The sequence below is a fragment of the Macaca nemestrina genome, chromosome 2 (assembly GCF_043159975.1).
Source record: "Macaca nemestrina isolate mMacNem1 chromosome 2, mMacNem.hap1, whole genome shotgun sequence".
In the NCBI taxonomy this organism is placed as follows: Eukaryota; Metazoa; Chordata; class Mammalia; order Primates; family Cercopithecidae; genus Macaca; species Macaca nemestrina.
The window spans coordinates 128,366,485-128,385,462 of record NC_092126.1 but is presented as its reverse complement, the minus strand read 5'-3'; the positions used below and the strand labels follow the sequence as shown (position 1 = coordinate 128,385,462).

At 38.8% G+C, this 18,978-nt stretch overlaps 1 long non-coding RNA gene across 23 annotated transcripts in view; it reads right to left on the bottom strand.

Moving 5' to 3' along the window:
* LOC105483454 (uncharacterized) overlaps window positions 1-18,978 on the bottom strand; it is a 379,659-nt gene that overhangs the window by 218,221 nt on the left and 142,460 nt on the right. The window contains exon 3 of one of the 23 annotated variants that reach the window (XR_011620150.1): window positions 11,958-12,077. The exons of the other annotated variants lie outside the window; for them this stretch is intronic. This is a non-coding gene — a long non-coding RNA (uncharacterized lncRNA). The remainder of the gene's footprint in view (window positions 1-11,957; window positions 12,078-18,978) is intronic. 23 annotated transcript variants of the gene reach the window in all.

Sequence of the window (18,978 nt, the reverse complement as noted above, 5' to 3'; positions counted from 1 at the left end):
CTATAACCCCAGGACTTTGGGAGGTTGAAGCAGGCGGATCCCTTGGGGTCAGAAGTTTGAGACCAGTGTGACCAACATGGTGAAACCCTGTCTCTACTAAAAACACAAAAAATTAACCAGGCTTGGTGACACATGCCTGTAATCCCAGCTGCTCCAGAGGTTGAGGCAGGAGAATCGCTTGAACCTGGGAGGCGGAGGTTACACTGAACCGAGATTGTGCCACGGCATTCCAGCCTGGGGGACAGAGCGAGAAAAAAACCAAAAATACCAAAACACAAACAAACAAAAACCAAAGAAAAGTTAGACTAGCACCTGGTACATAATAAGTGTTCAAAAAAGCATTAACCTTTGTTCACATCAATTCACTGTGTTACTTTTAGCAGATTACTTTATCCACCTGGACTTTAAATTCCTCATTTGTAAAGTAGAAGATTGGGACTAGAATTGGTTTCCCAAATGTAATCTTTCTTACACAGCCTTCAGAATTTTTGCCATTTTGGGGGAAAATATTCCCTCAATATAGCATTGAAAGGAATAAAGTCATACACACAGATATTCAGTATACCTGTGTAAATCTGTAAATTTAAAATCAATCTAATTTAACATAGGTGGATTGGCTTTACTTTAGTAGGATAAAACATTATACTCCCCATTCTGAAGATCTTGTTACTGGAGGATTGACCAATTCGTGGGCCTACCTGGGCACAATGCCTGTATCAAAGAGATTATCAGTACCCTGCATACCTTAGGCTTATCTGAAGCAATCATAGCTAGTTATCTTTTTGCTTCAGATAGACATTAATATAAACACATGTGAAACCAACAGTAAGCGTAGGAGCTGAGAGCACAGGTTGTGGAGTCAATCAGCCTGCCTCCAAATCCCAGTTCTGGCACTTGCTAGCTTTGTGATGATGGGCATGGCATTTAACACCTCTGTGCCTCAGTTTCCTCATCTGCAACATCCAGACAATGTGACTATCTACTCAGAGTGTTATTGTGAGATTTTATAGGAGTTAACAGATGTAAAGTGCTTAGAACAGTGCCTGGTCCCAGCACCTAGTAAGCAAGATATGCCTATCCACATAGGGAAATATATCACAATTTCATACCATCTTGGATCATATCCATATTCCGTTTTGGATATGGAGTCTTTAAGGAGTCAAGGCAGAGATCTCGGTCCTAATTCTGTATACATGGAGTAGACATTTGATATGCCTGGCTTAGATTTTTCCTCCTATAAAATTACTATAATACTGTCTCCCTCTAGGTACTTCCTAAGTGTGATAATGCCCCTTATGGGTCTGTATTTGAACAGCTTTCACCCCCACAACACATGACAGTAGATGATCTTATTGTTAACTTATGGCCTCGTGACTGTTTATCCTGAGCAGAGGATCAACGTGAGAACCAAATGCTGGGTTGGTGACTCTCCACTACTTAAGCAAAACCATAGGGAAAAGAAAGCCATTTCTCTTGCTATGGCTTTTCCGCCAAGAACACTGAAGAAAATGAGACATAATGTGAATTCCATATGTCCAAATATGTTACTACCCCATTCAGTCATAAAAAATCTAGTCTCTCTGACCTACCATATTTGAAACCAAATCACATATATCCGAGACTTAGATCCTTTCTCTAAATCTTCACAGACCTGCATCATGTTGACATCCAAAATAAGCATGATTCATTGAAACAGGTGAGATTTATGACCAAAAGTAAGCTCCACGAGGATAAGGGAACCAATGTGCCTGGAGATTGGAAGTAAAACATGCAGACAAGGTGGTGTGGCAAATAGATTCCAGCTTAGTATGTATTGGGAGAAATTCAAGGGACAAATCAAGTATTTAAATTATTCAAGGACAATTACTACATGCTTAATTATTATGTCTCACATGAGAAAGTTTTTGTAAAACACAGTGAACTAGTAATTACACTCTCAGACACACTGCAGCAAGTTTTAATAGACCACTGAGCCCCTATACCTCTCAGCCTGATTGTGGTGATGTTTCGTTCTGGGGAATACATGATGAGTTCCTGTGTCAGAACTGTAAGCGGGTGGACAAATCCAATCTAAGGCGGCAAAAAGGGATGATGCAGAATGGAGCCAAGTGCTGGGCATACTGTCTTAATCCAACGTTGCTTTTTTCAGCTTGAAAAGAGATGCTCCAAAGTTGAGAGAATGTGTGTCATTGAGTTTCACTTCATCTGTTACCCAGCTGACTATGTTTGAGACAATGATTCCCTCATCAGAGATTACCTGATTCTTCAGAATCCACTTACTTGTTTTCCACAACCACAGTTGAGGTTGTAGACTGCCCGTTTCTCACGAAATGTGGTAATTTTTTAGATAGGGAAATTATAGTATATAGATAATATATAGTATATATCTAGACATTATAATTTATATATAATATATAATATACATATAATTTATATGTAATATATAATTTATGATTTAGTATATAATACATATTATATACTAAATTAAAACCTATCCAACTGAATTTGACATCATCTTTGGTCATGGCTGGTAGAATTTGGAGTGTATAGCACCCTCTTCCAATAACTTCATTTTGAAACTAAATCTACCTTACTCACCGTATTCCATAACTAGTGAATAATATTCATCATTAACCTGAAGATAATAGTGAATTAACTAGAATGAGTCCATCTCTCAGTTCCACTGCAGCATCTTTTCAGCATTTTCCTCTCTGAGACGATCTCCTTTGCTCTTTGTACCTGCCTTGGCCCAGGAAGGTGAGACCGTGAGGTGTTCTTGGCAGGCATAAGGTTCTTGAATGTTCCTCAGAGAACTTAGTTCTATTGTTCTAGACCAGAGCTGCCTGCCCCACCCTTCTAATGAAATCACATTTTGCTTAAATCAGTCAAAATCAATATCTGTCTCTTGCATTCAACCCCATCTCATATTTAAAAATTAAGCAAAATGTCGTATATACATTGCACATATAATATATAACCACATATGCATACATATATTATTTAATGAGAATATATCATGCTAAGCACTATTCTAAGCTCTTAGCATGTAGTTATTCTTTTATGCTTACAAGTTTATGGTGATACCCTTCTCTGCACACATTTCAGCACTTCCATTTTGATTCCCTGTTTTTCAATGCATTGATCTCTTTCCAACATACTTTATCATTTTCTTACTAGGTGTATTACTTGTCTGTTTCCTTCCACTGGAATGGGAGCTCACTGATATATCTTAAATGCCTAGGATAGTCTCTGACACATGGCAGGGGCTCAGTAAATAAGTCTAATTAATTGCCTAATTATTGAGCTACATACTATTATTTAATTCATTACAAATATTTCTTTAAATCCACAAGGTTCTCTGACTCACCTTGCAGGACATGCTTACATAAAATGTTTGTTCCTCTCTTTAAAGCTTTTAAAGTATGAGCTAGATTTTCACATCTGTGCCCTTTCCCGGCAACAGGGGGCTAGATCAAATGACCTCCTGAGAGCTGTCTGGCCCTTGGCATTCTATTTCAATTCTACACAAATGTCCTAAAAGTAATTTGTGGAGAAATACTTTTCTTCCTCCTCTCCCTGATTGCAGTGTACATTTATCTAATTATTTCCTTGGTAGATTGACCTAGCTTTTAAGAAGCACCATGTTGGCTCTTATGCATTTTCTCTGAGCACTCACTTTATAAAACTAAGAGACTAAAGACTCAGCTCTCTAGGGAATTAAATTGCATTCAAATAAGATTAAGGATTTTTGACTCACAAAAGCAAGGACAGAGGCTGAGAACTGTTCATTTGTTCAGTTGTTCAGCAAACTAATCCAGACATGTTATTCACAAAAGGGACTCAGAATTGGTCAGGGAAGAAAAATGGCTGTGGAGGGATGAGCGGGCTGGATTGAGTTAGGGGAGGCTTCTTCTTTCCAGGGCTGAAACCCTGTCCCTTACTTCTAGATGGTGGATGCTTCGTTTCTAAATAGAGTTGGTTGGGCCCCATGTCTTTTCACTGAACTCAGTGCAAGCTTTAGATCAGATTGTCCAAGCCAGGCAAGTGGTTAGTTCCTCTGAAGAAGCATTAGATTGGCGAAGTGGCATCAGGTGGAGAAACAGCGTTAATGTGTATCTAAGGAGGTTAGTCTGTTGCCCCTTGGTTTGGAGCAAGATTTCTTAACCTCTTATGGGCCATGGATGCCTCAGAATAATACTTTAAATTGCATAAAATAGGTAGCATAAGATTGCCAAGAAACTAATTAGACTGAAATATATTTGTAAAAATATATTTAAAAAACAGGTCAGTATACATGTATTTATCAATACATTAAATATCAAGGGCCAGTAGTAGAACGGATAAACACTATAATTTTAAAGTGTGGATGAGTTTAAATGATAGTTGGAAGCATCTCAACAATTGGAATGTGATATGAAAATATCTACAAATTACAGAAGTGCTAAAGTCACAGGTACAGCTAATACTACTGTGGTTTGTTGCCTGCATTCATCATTGAAAGAAATGCTAAATCTCAGACATGAATAAAAATAATGATGTAATTTTTCTTCCCATTCAAGTTCATGGACATCCTCCAACTTCTTCCCCAGATTAAGAACTCCTGCTGTAGAGGTTGGAGTGACAGAGTCCATGAAGCCCCTGCTCTAAGCAGCACACCCAGCTTCACTGTGAGATGCCTGTGCTTGCCAACATTTGTTCTAACTATTCCTAGTCCAGTAAGAAAATCTTCTTGCTGGCTTAGGTCAACAATGAGAAAGCCTGAAAAGTTGGAAAACTATCAGTACCTGCCATGTCTGTTTTATGCTTAATGAAAAGGCCTCTTTAGACTGGCAGGCAAAGGACCCCAAGTTGTCGTAATTGAATAAGGAAGAGTTTTGGCACTGGAGTGACCAACTTGTCCTGATTTGCCCAGGACCATCCCTGTTTTAAACAGGAAGCCACATGCTCCAGGAACCCCTCAGTTGCCAGTAAACCTGGATGACTGGTGGGTGCTTTGGAGTCAGAAATAACCGTGCGATCTTGGTCAACTTACCTATCTCTCTGAACCTCAGCATCTTAATCTCAAAATGGGAACAAGAAGACCTAACCCACAAGACTCTAATAAGGGTTAAATGAGGTTAAATTTACAAAATGCTCAGCACAGAGTTCGTCACATTATAAGCATTCAAGAAACAGTGGCTATTGGTATCATTGCTGCTGCTGTTACCCTATTAACTTCCTTCTCTCTGCTGGAGTCCATCCCCTGGGAACAGCCTTACCTTCCTTTATGCCCACGTAAATTGCATGCAGTCTTGTAGATCCCCTGAAAGTCCACTTTTTCATAAGAACTTGCTAATGTCGTGTGCATTGATGAAACAATGTATTAGGTTGAATCATAAGAAACCGACAGTATCGTAGGACAAAAAGAGTCAAATACTGATAATATCACACATTTCAACCAATTCTTTCCAATTAAGATAATTTGTTAAATGCTTAAGTAGAATTATTTTTAATGTGTCATAAATTGCATTTAAAAATTCACAAATCAGAGAAACTATAATTTTGCAACTGTATTTGCTCAAGAGACAGTAGCCATTGTGTATCCCTTGCTTTCTGTCAATGAATACCATACCACTTTGTATTATTCTTATGCGCATATATCTTGGGCATCATCTCAGCCATGTAATATTCTCCTATAACTTTTATAATATCCAGTGTTACAAAGAAACATATTGTGGATTATTGAAAAGGGGACTTTAAATGTCACAGAGACTAAATGGAGAATGTATATAGCTGATGTTTGGGGCTGAAAGGAACATTATTAAGAAGCCCAACTCACCCCACCCCCCAGGCAGGTGTGGTGGCTCCCATCTCTAATCCTAGCACTTTGGGAGGCTGAGGCAGGAGGGTTGCCTAAGACCAGGAGTTAGAGACCAGCCTGGGCAACAAAGTAAGAGAAGTCCTACTACAGAAAATCAGAAAACTAGCTGGGCATGTGGAGGCATGCCTGTAGTCCCAGCTACTCAGGAGGATGAATTGGGAGGATTGCTTGAGCTCAGGAGGTTGAAGTTGCAGTGAGCCATGAGCCATGATCATGCCACTGCACTCCAGCCTGAGCAACAAAGCAAGACCCTGTCTCAAACAAACAAACAAACAAAGAAGGCCCCCCAACTAAATCTCTGGAGTGGCACTGCCCAGAATAAGAGTCCTAGCTTCGGGTGGTTTTTTAGCACCTGAAAAGCAGTTAGTCTGAATGAAGATGTGCTATAGTGTAAAATACACACTTAGTAGTAAATAAAGGATATAAAATGCATCATTAATAATTTTTATAGCGATAACTTCTTGAAATAATTTTGAGACATTGCACTAAATATATCCAATATCATTATAAATCTAGAATGTATCCAAAATATAGAAAAATATTGATTAAGCTTCACCTTTTTCTTTTGGCTTTGTTTAATGTGGCTACTACAATATTTAAAAATTCATTTGTGAGATAACACAAATAGCCATTAACAGATGAACAAATAGACAATGTAGAACATACATGCAAGGGAATGTTAGCCTAAAAAGGAATGACATTCTGATATACTTTACAATATGGATCACCTCTCAAAAAGATTAAGCTAAGTAAAGTAAGTCAGATGCAAAAGCAGAAATATTGTATGATTCCATGATGTGCGGTGCCTAGAACAGGCAAATCCATAGAGAAAGAACAGATGTGCCCAGTGTGCTGGGGAAGAAGGGAATCGAGAATTATTGTTTAATGTGTACAGAGTTTCTGTTTGGGGTAATGAAAAAGTTCTGGAAATGAATAGTGGAGATGTTAGTACTACATTGTAAAGTGTACTTAATGCCATTGAATCATATGCTTAGAAATAGTTAAAAAGGTAAATTTCATGTCATGCATATTTTATCACAATTTTTAAAAATTCATATGTGGCTCACGTGTGTGGCTTACATTATATTTCTATTGGATAAAGCTGCTCCAGAGTTTAACAAAGGGCCAGGCAAATGTGCCCTTCCGTCTGAGATACTGGTGGTGGTTAGGAGGTCAGCCTCTGGAGTCAGAAGAGCTTAGGGTTTGAGTTCTGATGGCTAAAAAACCTTAGTCAATCCAAGAGCCTCTGACAACCTCAGTTTCCTCATCTGCAAAATGGGGATTATAAAAACATACCTCATCATTTTAAGTGTAGGGTTATTGTAAGGGTTGTTCTTTTCAGCGTAAGTTTAGAGTTGTGATAAAAGAATGTATATAGAGTGAGGAGAAGAAACACAGAAGGTGCTACTGAACAGATGCACTCATTGCCACTGTAGATGAAAGTGGGGCCTTCCATTTTGATCGAGACCTAGCTATTCTGCAAATGCCTGGGAAACAACCCAAAAGGCTCAATAGCATTCCACTTACCTGAAACCTTCATCAGTAAATGTGTCCCCCTTTCTGGAGACTGTGGAGAATGAGTTCAGGTCTTCCCCATATCAATAGTGCTCATTTCAGAACTTCCCTTTCCTGTTGTCCACAGGCATATCACCTCATAATGTGATATATGCTTTCCTAAAAATCCTCTGTTGGACAAAAGTAAGCCCTAACAATAACCAAGATCATGTTTTATAAAGTTAGGGACAGACCACTAAAAACTTACCCACCTTTGTAACCAGAACATTAACAAAAACAGTTGGTCTGTGGGGACCAACCCAGGCAGGAAACTTAGCAAGGCTGCAGTCTGCTGCGATGGATCTTAAAAATGTACTCACATACATGCACACACTCACAAATAAAGTGGGAATTCTGGCAGTGCCTTGGCTACAGCAGCGCTGGCAGGTGCAAATGGAAGTGGAGCTCTAAGTAGTGGGGCTGCCATTGAGGTGGGCATGGGAGGAAGTACAACCTGTCATGAATTGAGAGCTGAGCAAGGCTTGGGGTGCCCATCTTTGGAGAAGGAGCCCCAGGTGTGGGGATGTGTGTTAAAATATTCTTTAAAAACAACTGAAAGGTCTCCTGCTGTCAATACAGAAGGCCAAGGTGAGGACATTTTCCTGTTTTGCTGAAGCTTTCAACTGGACTCCTGCTAGTCCAATTCCCCTTGCCTAGGAGAAAAACATCACATATGAACCAATGTCTTCTGCATTACGTGAAGGACATTCCCCTGTTATAGTAACAGATGGCCTAATTCATATTACAGAACCATACATGTCTGTATTTTCTTCATGCCAAGGGCAGCGCTATATATATTATTCTACTTAATAGTCACAATATCTCTAATAACTTGTGCTACTATATGCCCATTTTAAAGTTGATTACTATGTTCAAGGATCCCACAGTAGCTTTGGGATTCACATTCATTCAACTTATCTTAAAAACCATCCTCTTAACTACCACACTATATTTTCTGTCATTTTAGCCATTTGGGTTATGACCAATGTGACCAGATTCCTTGGCAGATTTTAGAGTAAACCTTGCCTAAGCTCACCCCTCAACAGATTTCCCTTCCCGTTTCTGAATTCACTGTTAATCATATAGTGTTAGTGGAGGTAGATGAAATGATCCAAGCATATATATACATTTTTTTTTCTCTAAAGTACTTGGGGGAGGTGGAAGCTGTGTGTTGTTATCTAAGATCTCTAACTCTGAGGCTATGATTGAATTTATCTCTTGTCATGTATGAACATGAAAATCATCAGGTTATAAGTTATCTGTGTGCTACTGAGATTTCAAATGATGAGCTAAAGAGAAATATGTCCAAGTAGAACTGGGTGTATGCCCCGACTACCCAATCAGTTACTATTATTATTCATAATATGCAAGTATGGTGAATACAGCCATACTTAACCAGTATGGCCATACATATGGTTAAGTATGGCTGTATTCTTAAATTTAAATATTTCTTTAGTAGTGGGTAAACAGCCACTGCCCAAGCCCTCCAAACTACCCCCTCTACGACCTTAGCTTCCCTGGCCCCTTCTATGTGTCCCCCAGACCTTCACATATTTCAGAAACAAAGTGCCTTGCTTCCTAAGGGGGGTCCAGTTCTTCAGCTAGCATCTATTCTCAGTGGCCAATTTCTCTACTATACTGCCTATTAAATATTTTAAATATTTCCCCTACCTGATTCTCATTCTATAGCTATAGAACGTGCCTGAGATCTCAGTGGCCCATTTTTATATTGACAGATTAGGGAAAATAGAGGGAAGTGAAGAATTGGAAAATAACCTGACCCTGCCCAACAATTAATCTATTATTGGAGTATAGGGGTATATGTTTAAAATGGTTTAAATTCATTTATATAAAAGTGTTTTAATCCAGGGTTAAAGAGTCACATGAACTAGGCAAATTTAGCCTGAAGATGAGTTTCTTGAGTGGCCAGGAGAGTGCACAAATATCGAATTCACTCATGAAGCCAAAAGAAATGCATTTATCACTACTTCTCTCTACTCTTTTATCTTGTCCTAATCCTCACCTGGACATTTGGAATCCCAGCTTGTCTGTGGTTTGAAACCCTTGTTATAAATACATATAATGCTATATCCGTTCTGGTAGTGTTCACTCATCCATGCAGGCTGACACCCAGCATACCGTCCATGACTTGCACTGTGATACTTCTATTTAGTGTTAAGAAATGGATGTGCAAGGCTATGTGCAGAGGTAGCCAATTAAGATTAATTAACCATTTCACCAGACTTATACAGGTCTAATTAGATTTGATTCATCTCTAATTTTATTACCAATGAGCATATTTTGATGATTACTTTAAGTCTTGTTAACTTCAGGGCAGACAAATTCTTATCTCTTCCCTTGGACTGCTTTTCACTTCCCTCATTTCAGGGATGAGATGATGGCTCATCTCAAAGACTCTATGTACCCCCTAAGTCTTCATGCCATGAAATGAAGCCCATTTGAGAGTGGGGGATGGGATCTTGGTCACTGGGGTAGCTTCTGGCTTCGGGCCACCTCCCTGGATTATTCAAGTGGAGCCAGAGTTGGTGAATGTCCAGCCACAGACATCCAGAACCAAGGCCAAGGGGGAGACGCTGGTTTGAAATAATTGCAGAAACCACCACTGGCGCCACTGACTTGGAAGCCCCAAGTGGAACCACATGACTTCGGTTCAGGCCCAGGTGCCCCTTGACCCACTAGACAGCACTCTTGTGTTAACTATCAAAGGAGCTCCGAGGAGCCAGAACTAGTGTAAACCTGGTCCTTTGAGTCACTCCTCTCAGCCGCCCTGCAAGAGTTTTTAGAAAGCTTTGGGATTTTCAGAATAAACAGCAATCCCCAACCTCTAATTTTCCCTTTGCTGCACTCTTGTAATTATCCTATTAGCGTTAAGCTGATTGTATGTTTTTGGTATATTTACTGAGTACCTATTATGCGCAAAGCACTATGACAATCCTGGTAAGGGGATACAAAGGTGAACAGGACACAGATCCTGATCTTTGAGCATGGTAAGTTTCATTTGGAGCCGACCTGATAGTGAAGGCTGGAAGGAAATCTTCAGAAGAGTTGTAAGGCACCAATGAGAATCAGTGGGAGAGAATGCTGAGATCATGTCATGACGTGTACTCTGGCACAGCAAGGGCGGGTGGCAGAGTATCCTCCCTGACCAACAGTCTAATAAGGGAGACCATACTCTTAAAATCCCCCACACACCTATAATCACATACAAAATGGAGAAAATAATCACTACAATTTACTTTATACCAAATACATGCAAGATGTTAGGTTGGTGCTTAATAAGCGTTTACTCTCATCTCAAGAATACTCGGCATTGTCTCATCTTGGTCACTAATAACTATTTTTATACCCTGAATTTGATGTGCGTGATCTTCATGGTTATCCCAGCTCTGGATGCAAAGATACAGACTCACGTTTTTATAGTGTGGCATAGAAAGAGTGCACTAGCAGTTAGAAGACTCAGATGCTCATAAGCCATTTGACATTTATAGCCCCCGACTTCCAAAATGTAAAATGTTAGGGGCAACCTGATGATTTCTCAAGTCCCTTTCAGCTCTGCAAGTCCTATCTCATTTCATTAATGTGTGGATGGACTAACAAAAGTGGCTGATATAAAATGACCAAAACCATATGCATTTCTCCTCTCCAAAAATATCCAAGAACGCTAATTGTTTGCTGTCATCCTGAGAAAGAAAAGGGATGTTGCTGAAGTGACCCCACACAATTCATCTGGGTAGGTTTTGGAGTCTCCTAGGTCTGGAGAAGATACAGTCAGGAAAGTTGCCTAGGGTACAATGACCTTAATACACAGAGTAAAATGAGAGAGTTATTTGTCTCTAGTAGTTGTGACCAGGTCACTGAAGGCATGTGGGGAGAATATGTTCTGATAAAGGCCACAAAATTCTTAACACTTTTAATTATGTTTGAGGCACACAGCATTATAGAACCAGCTGAGTCACATTATTGAAAACCTTGTCAGCTGCCAGTCAGTGACCCAGCCAGCCAAGGAAACTCTTGGGAAAGTTTGCTTATTTCTTTATTCAGGCTGTTTGTCCATCCATGTAATTTTAGGAGTGTCTTTCGAGCAATCCAACAGCCGTTAATCCTAACAAACAATAGCTTTTTAATTCCAGATTTTCCTTCATCACATAAGAGTTAGGCTAGAAGATAGCAAGGGACTCTTCTAGTTTCATTTTTCTATCCTTTCCAGAATACTGTTTTAAACAAATACAAGGGCATTTGGTATGTGGCAGCAGGAGGGTATATTCCTTTTCTTAGACGAACATCCTAGATATTATTCCTTAGTTAAACTGTGTTGGAAAACACATTGAAACTTAAAGATTTAGAGGATGTCATTTTATTTTATTGATTTGATATGATTTTGATGCATAATTACATTTGAGCTGAAACAGTAGTTCTTAGGTTAAAGAAAAAAGGTTTTAAAAGCTGTAACTTTCTAAGCTTAGTATTAAATTTTGTAGGTTAGAGGGAAGGAATTTGCATTACTTCGTGGGTAACTACTTACCTTCTAGTTGAAGTGAGAAAGAAAAACCCCAAAACTTGCACTGGTAAAGCCACACATTGATACTTGTGCCAAGGACAGCAGTTCATGTTTCAGGATGTCAAGTGTATGAAACAGGCCAGCCTATGAGGATATTAATGTCATGCCTCAGAACACAATAGCATTCCATTAAAAGATAGTCCCTTGGTGTTTAAGTGTGTCAATCAGACATAAGGTTTTGTTCCCTCAAGAAACATTTTGGCTAGGTGTAGTGGCTCATATCTGTAATGGGAGACTGACATGGAAGGATCATTTAAGGCCAGCAGTTCAAGACCAACCTGGTCAACACAGCAAGACCTTGTCTCAAAAAAAAAAAAAAAAATTAGCAAGGCATGGTGGCACATGCCTGTAGTCCCAGCTACTTGGAAGGCTGAAGTGGGAGGATCCCTGGAGCCCATGATTTTGAGGCTACAGTGAGCTATAATTGTGCCACTGCACGGGCAACAAAGCAAGACCCTGTCTATAAAAACAAAGAAAGAAAGACAGAAATAGGAAGGAAGGAAGGAAGGAAGGAAGGAGGGAGGGAGGGAGGGAGGGAGGGAGGGAGGACTTTTGAAAAAAAATGTTTGAGACAGAGCAGCAAGTTTTATTTCCTTAATCTTAACATTCTGTTCTGCTACTCAGTCAAGGAGAGCCCAGCATAGCCATCCAAAAAAAAAAAAAAAAAAAAAAAAAAAACAGAAAAGCTGAACAGAGAATAGAATGATCTGAGAAAGGGAAAACCATCTCTTTCTTTTGTGCTCTCTTACCTTTTTCTTCCTTCATCCATGTGCCCTGTCTTTTCATCTCTTAGCCCCTCATGGTGTACAGGGAGAAGTCAGCCGCATGAATATATTAGGTGAACAGCCAGCACTCATGGAATTTGTCAATCTCTACCAAGTCAAGATAGGTGTCTCAGTTATCTATTGCTGCATCCAAAGCTTCTGAGCTTAAAGTAGGCATTTTATTTGCTCATGATTTTGGGTCAATACTTTGGGCTGGGGTCAGATGGGTGGTTCTTCCAGCCTCAAACATAAAACTACAGTTATCTAGCTTAGGCTAGATGGCCCATGGTGACCTCACTCATGTGTGTGGTGTTTGATGCTGGCTGTAACTTGGCTCACATACCTCCAGAGAGATACTTTTGCTTCTTCATATGGTGACAGCATTTTGAAAGACAAGCTCCAATGCATAAGCCTCTGCTTGCATTACATGTTTTGATGTCCCAGTGGCCAAAGCTCAGTGTGAGAGATGACTGCACAAGGGCATGGAGACAGAAAGGCATGTATCACTGGGGGCCATAACTGAATAACCTGCCACAATAGGCAACAGTAGATGGCAGAAACAAACTTTTTATAATTGAACTATGTAGCATGGGTAATGGAATAGAGGAAGCAGACTCCAAGACTTGGGATACTGCTTTTGCTTTTGGCTTCTGAAAATACAAAGGAGAATGATGCTAGCATTTTTTCTGAGTCCAGGCTCTATTTTCCTTAAATGTTCATTTTTGATGGGTCTGAATTAGTTTCCAGATATTTCCAAAAGCACCTGTTATGCACAGTGAAACAAAACAGAACTTCCTTTTTTCTTGAGTGAGGTCATGAAGTGCTATTGCTGTGAGCAGAAAGACATAAGTCTAATGTTTTAGGAGTCAATTATTTAAAAAGCTAACAGTGGCATCAGTGACCCACTCCTGGGAGATCAAAATGGGGAAATTTCCTTGGTATGCCCACTAACCTGAGCATTCCAGCTATGTAATGGACATTCTAAAACATACTTGCTTTAGAGAGATTTGTCAAAGGGACCATGTGTAAGATCAGAGAATTGCAAAGTTGAGAAGAATTTCAGCAGTTTCCTCTTTGGTAGTCAACTTGTGGTCTAAGTTATTCAAGACAGATGGACCCTCATCCCATTTTAAAGTCTTAAACTGATGTTTGCCTATTGCCAAATTCCTCTCCCCCACCACACATCCTTTTGTTATGATATAAAAGAAATAGTAATCTCTGGCTGCTTGATCTGTTTATAAGCCTACACAACATAAATGGAACCTGGAAATGTTTTAGAATTTGGCCAAATCCATACAGGACTTGTCATAAAAGACAGAGAGACAGAGAGAAAGAGAGAGAGAGAGAGAGAGTGATCCATTCATATGTAATGTATCTTCCATAATCAAACTAGCATTTAATTTAAGATGCATGTGCCTCTACTAAAAATTTCCTCATGTATATAATAACAGGAGCAACAAGTAACATTTATTGTGTGCTTATTGTGTATCAGGAAGTGGAAAGAGTGCCTTGGAATTTGGGATTTCAGTATAGAAATTGTGTGTCAGGCTAGGTTCATACTGAACAGTAAGCTCACCAACAGATAAGGGAGATATTAACAGAGAAATACAAGTCAATAAAGCAGCCATTAGGGACTGGGCAAATATCAGTCCCATCATTTTACAGCAAAATAGAAAGCCACGGGCCAGGAAGGAGATTTGTAGTAATTCTTATATTGTGAAAGTTTCTTTCCCAAAAAATATCTGAACATACTCACAAAACTTTGCACACAATTTCCAGTGTTCTTGCAGAGAATGAAACCTAATCATGGGCACCTTGGACTCCTGGATTAAGAAAAAGAGAGAAGGAAAGAGAGGGAGCCTGATTCTTACAAGAAGCCTTCTGTGTGGCAGGCACATGACATACATATCAACACACCTTCACAGCGGCTTTAAAAGACAGAGCTGTGGTCCCCATTTGGCAGATAAGGAAACTGAAATTCCCTGAGAAGTTAAACATCTACAGAGATCATACAGCTGACAGGTAGTAGGTAGGGATTCAAAACCGCTTCTTCCTGTTTTCAGTCTTAGCATTTCAATCTACCATGAAAGATCAAAGAGAGACTGAAAGACTAAAATACAACAGGGACAGGCATTTTTACAAGAGACAATTTATATTAGAAGCTACCTAATTATCCAACAATAGTTACCATTAAATATATCATGACTCATCCATACAAAGGAATATTGTACAGCATTAAAAGTCATATGTTCTATACACCATGGAATACTATGCAGCCATAAAAAAGGATGAGTTTGTGTCCTTTGTAGGGACATGGATGCAGCTGGAAACCATCATTCTTAGCAAACTATCACAAGAACAGAAAACCAAACACCGCATGTTCTCACTCATAGGTGGGAACTGAACAATGAGATCACTTGGACTCGGGAAGGGGAACATCACACACCGGGGCCTATCATGGGGAGGGGGGACGGGGGAGGGATTGCATTGGGAGTTATACCTGATGTAAATGATGAGTTGATGGGTGCAGCACACCAACATGGCACAAGTATACATATGTAACAAACCTGCACGTTATGCACATGTACCCTACAACTTAAAGTATAATAATAATAAATAAATTAAAAATAAATAAATAAAAATAAAAGTCATATGTTCACACAGCATTTAATGATATGGAGAAATGTTCCCAATAGTTAGATCACAGAGTAATATTTACATATTAATATTAAGCATAATCTGAACAGTCATGTATTACTTAACAATGGGGATACATTCTGAGAAATGTGAGAAATGCAACATTGTGGGAACATCATAGAATGTCCTTCCATAAACCCAGATGGAATAGCCTACTACTACACACTTAGGCTATATGGAATAGCCTGTTGCTCCCAGGCTGCAAACTTGTACAGCATGTTTGTACTGTAGGGAATACTGCAGGCAACTGTAATACAATGGTAAGTATCTATGTGTCTAAACATATCTAAACGTGGAAAAGGTAATGTGTTGTGCTACAATGTTATGATGGCTACTGTATCACTAGGTAATAGGAATTTTTCAGCTCCATTATAACCTTATGAAATCATCATCATATATGCAGTCCCTCTTTAACCAAAGTGTCATGTGGTGCATAACTGTATATGTAATGTGTGTTTATACCCACACACACACTTAGGGAGAAAACTTTGACAATGGAAAAGAAGTTACTTTTGTTTTCTTATTCATTCATCCTTGTATTACAATGACCACTTATTATTTTTATAATCAGAGAATAGTCCACCTTTTTTAAGTTGAAGTATAATACTTAGATGTTCAAACTATTTTCTGAAGGAAGCTGGAAAGGACTATAGCACTATCCCTTTTCAGTGACGGGAAAACTAAGGCCCAAGCAAGTGACCTAAATTTCAACAAGGGCTTGCATAAAATTGCTTGCAATGTTGTAATGTATAGCATAGTTTTCCATTTTTCCTTTTTATGGCTCTTATGGAAGAATACAACCTTATCTGGAAAACAAAATATTCTTGAACTGAAGCGCTGTTCTGAATCTTTGTGGTTACCATGTGTATATGAAAACTAATGTAGGAATGTAATTAGAAAGACAGATTGCCCAGGCCCCTGCAAACTCTGTCTATTGTCCTTCCCTTCTGTAGTCCTTCAGTGCATCTCACCAAGGGGTTGGGGGCAAGGGGCATCCAGTTTCACCCCATCCAAGATTTGAAACCATGAGAGCAAGGAATCCAGCTTCCATTTTGGAAGGCAATTTCTTGAAAGGGGCTCCTTTGTAAGAATCTCCTTCCTATACACCCCTTCTAGAGCCTGAGGCGGCTTAACAGCAAAACACCCAAGGGGCACAACTTCCTGAGAAGAACCCACCAAAGAGACTCTTTCTGACAAATGTTACAATGGATAGATTTCATCTTCTGGAGAATATTCAAATATGTGTACATTTGTTTCCCTAATTGTCACAAATATTTACATTGTCCTTATCAGTAGATTATATTACATATTTATTTAGAACTATCATTTACAGTGCTCTCCTCTAATTGGGAAATGAACCAGCTGTTTGGCACTTAAAAGAATATGTCATGTCCTCTTTGAGTGATCACTTAAAGAGGACAGGGATTATAAGTATTTACTTGAGGATTTCTAAAATAGAGCTGACCAGTTCTAGGCAGAAAGAAAATGATTTCTTAGGAATCTTCTGCTACAGTAGATTATAGAGACACATGGGAACCGTGATGAATGAAAGAGCAGTTATTTGGGATTAAATGGCATTTGTCACCAATTTAAATGGGACTGAGCAATTGTATAGCTGGTGTTTGAGTTTGAATTGCGCTATTTACTTGGTCACAATCCTTCCTGTTGGGTGTGTAATGGTGTTTATGCAAGTCCATGGGGTCACTTCTTGATTTACTAACTAGTTTGCCTCTTAGCAGCTCAAGGGACTTTCTTCAAAATTGATTGTTTATTTCAAAGGGAAAAAAAAGCTCTTTTAAGTTATTTTTGTCATTAATTCAAATTATAAAAACATAAAAAATAAAATGTCTGAAGTTTTTTAAATGGCTAATTTCCATTATATAACGATATTGTATATAAGTGGGGAAAATACTTAAAACCAAGTTTGCTTTTTAATTAAACTAGATGGAAAGCCAACACTTCTGCTAATACTTATCTACAGGAACTGTAAAATACATGGTGAATATTGGCTTTGTCTGCCCCTGCCCACATAAAAATGTATTGCTCATATAAGAAAAACTGACTATAGTTTGGGGAAAAAGAACTAAAAGTGAGTTCATGCTCAGTGTAGCTGTGTTAATATAAGAGGAAATAGTTGGTTTACTAATGTCATATCTAGTTAATAGAGTGTGAAATTTAATTGAAAAATCTTATATGAATAGTTTATTGTATACAAAATGTGTTTCCTTAAAAAAATTTAAGCATAGCAAATTTAAACAATTTGTATCACCACTGCCTTCCAATCCACCATCATTATCAAATTGTTTCAGATTATCTTTAAGGGGAAATGGTTTTGCACCCAGTGGTAAACATAGTTTAGTACTCCACTTTCAAGGGTTGTGGGGGTTGTGTGTGAAGTGCGGAAATAACTCACCACTTTAGTTCATGGTATTAGACATTTTTGAATAATAGCCAAAGAGTTCTTGTCAGTTTCAGGAATTTACTGAGTACATACTTTCACTTTTCAGAAGTGGGCTTGGAATCAATCTCTTAATAGAATGAGATCTAAAGTCTGTGTCATAGACTCCAGAAATGGCTTGAGGGCTCTTTTAAAAATTTCCACACACTGGGAATGTTCAAAAGAGTCAATAAAACTAAACTTTGGAGCCAAGCAGTCATGGTGGGAAAATGACCACTTAAAGATTGCCAACAGAAAAGACGGGCATGTTAAACTTCAAACAGTGATGGAGAAAACAGACATGAGGTATGGCATAGTAGTTACCAATGGGACTTCCAAATCAGCAGTCCTGGATCAAAAGTCAGACTCTTCTTAATTTAGGTTGTGACCTGGGACAAATTACAAAATTTCTCTCAAAATGATTTATCTCTCCTCTGCAACCAGTTTAATAGCACCACGTAGCTCCTGCTGGTAGGCAGTATTTAATGCAGTTGTAAATGTTACATTTGCTTCTGTGGCTCTTTGCTTAATATTTGCCTCCTCTTTTAGACATGATGTTACTTTGAGTCAAGGCCCCTGTTCATCTTTATATTCCGCAGCACCATTACATGCGTGGCACTCAGTAGGTATTTGGTGATGATTTGTTGAATAGCACCTGGTTTCGCTGGAAAATTGTGGACAGCAAATGAAACAATTAATGTAGAGTGTTTATCTTTATGGCTACACAGAGTAAGTCTTCAATGCATGTGAAATACCATTATTATTATTATATAAGTGTCTATTAAATAAATTAATAAATGTCAGGACCTTTCAGAATAAGGCTCACCATGCAATTCAAATTTGGAGGACTAAGGAACTACACTTTATTAATTCAATTTGTAGTGGTCAGGTCTAAAGAAATCACTAAAGTCTGGTTTCTGAGCCAGAAGGGCAATTCGTCAATTTACGACAAAAGATATATTTTTTCTAGGGGTCAGGACTTCCTGAAATCAAGGTACTTGAAGCACGGAATTAATACTCAGAAGGTTGCTTGCGATCTCTGAAGGTTCTTGCAGGATGTATGACACAGGCCAGAGACTTACCCTGA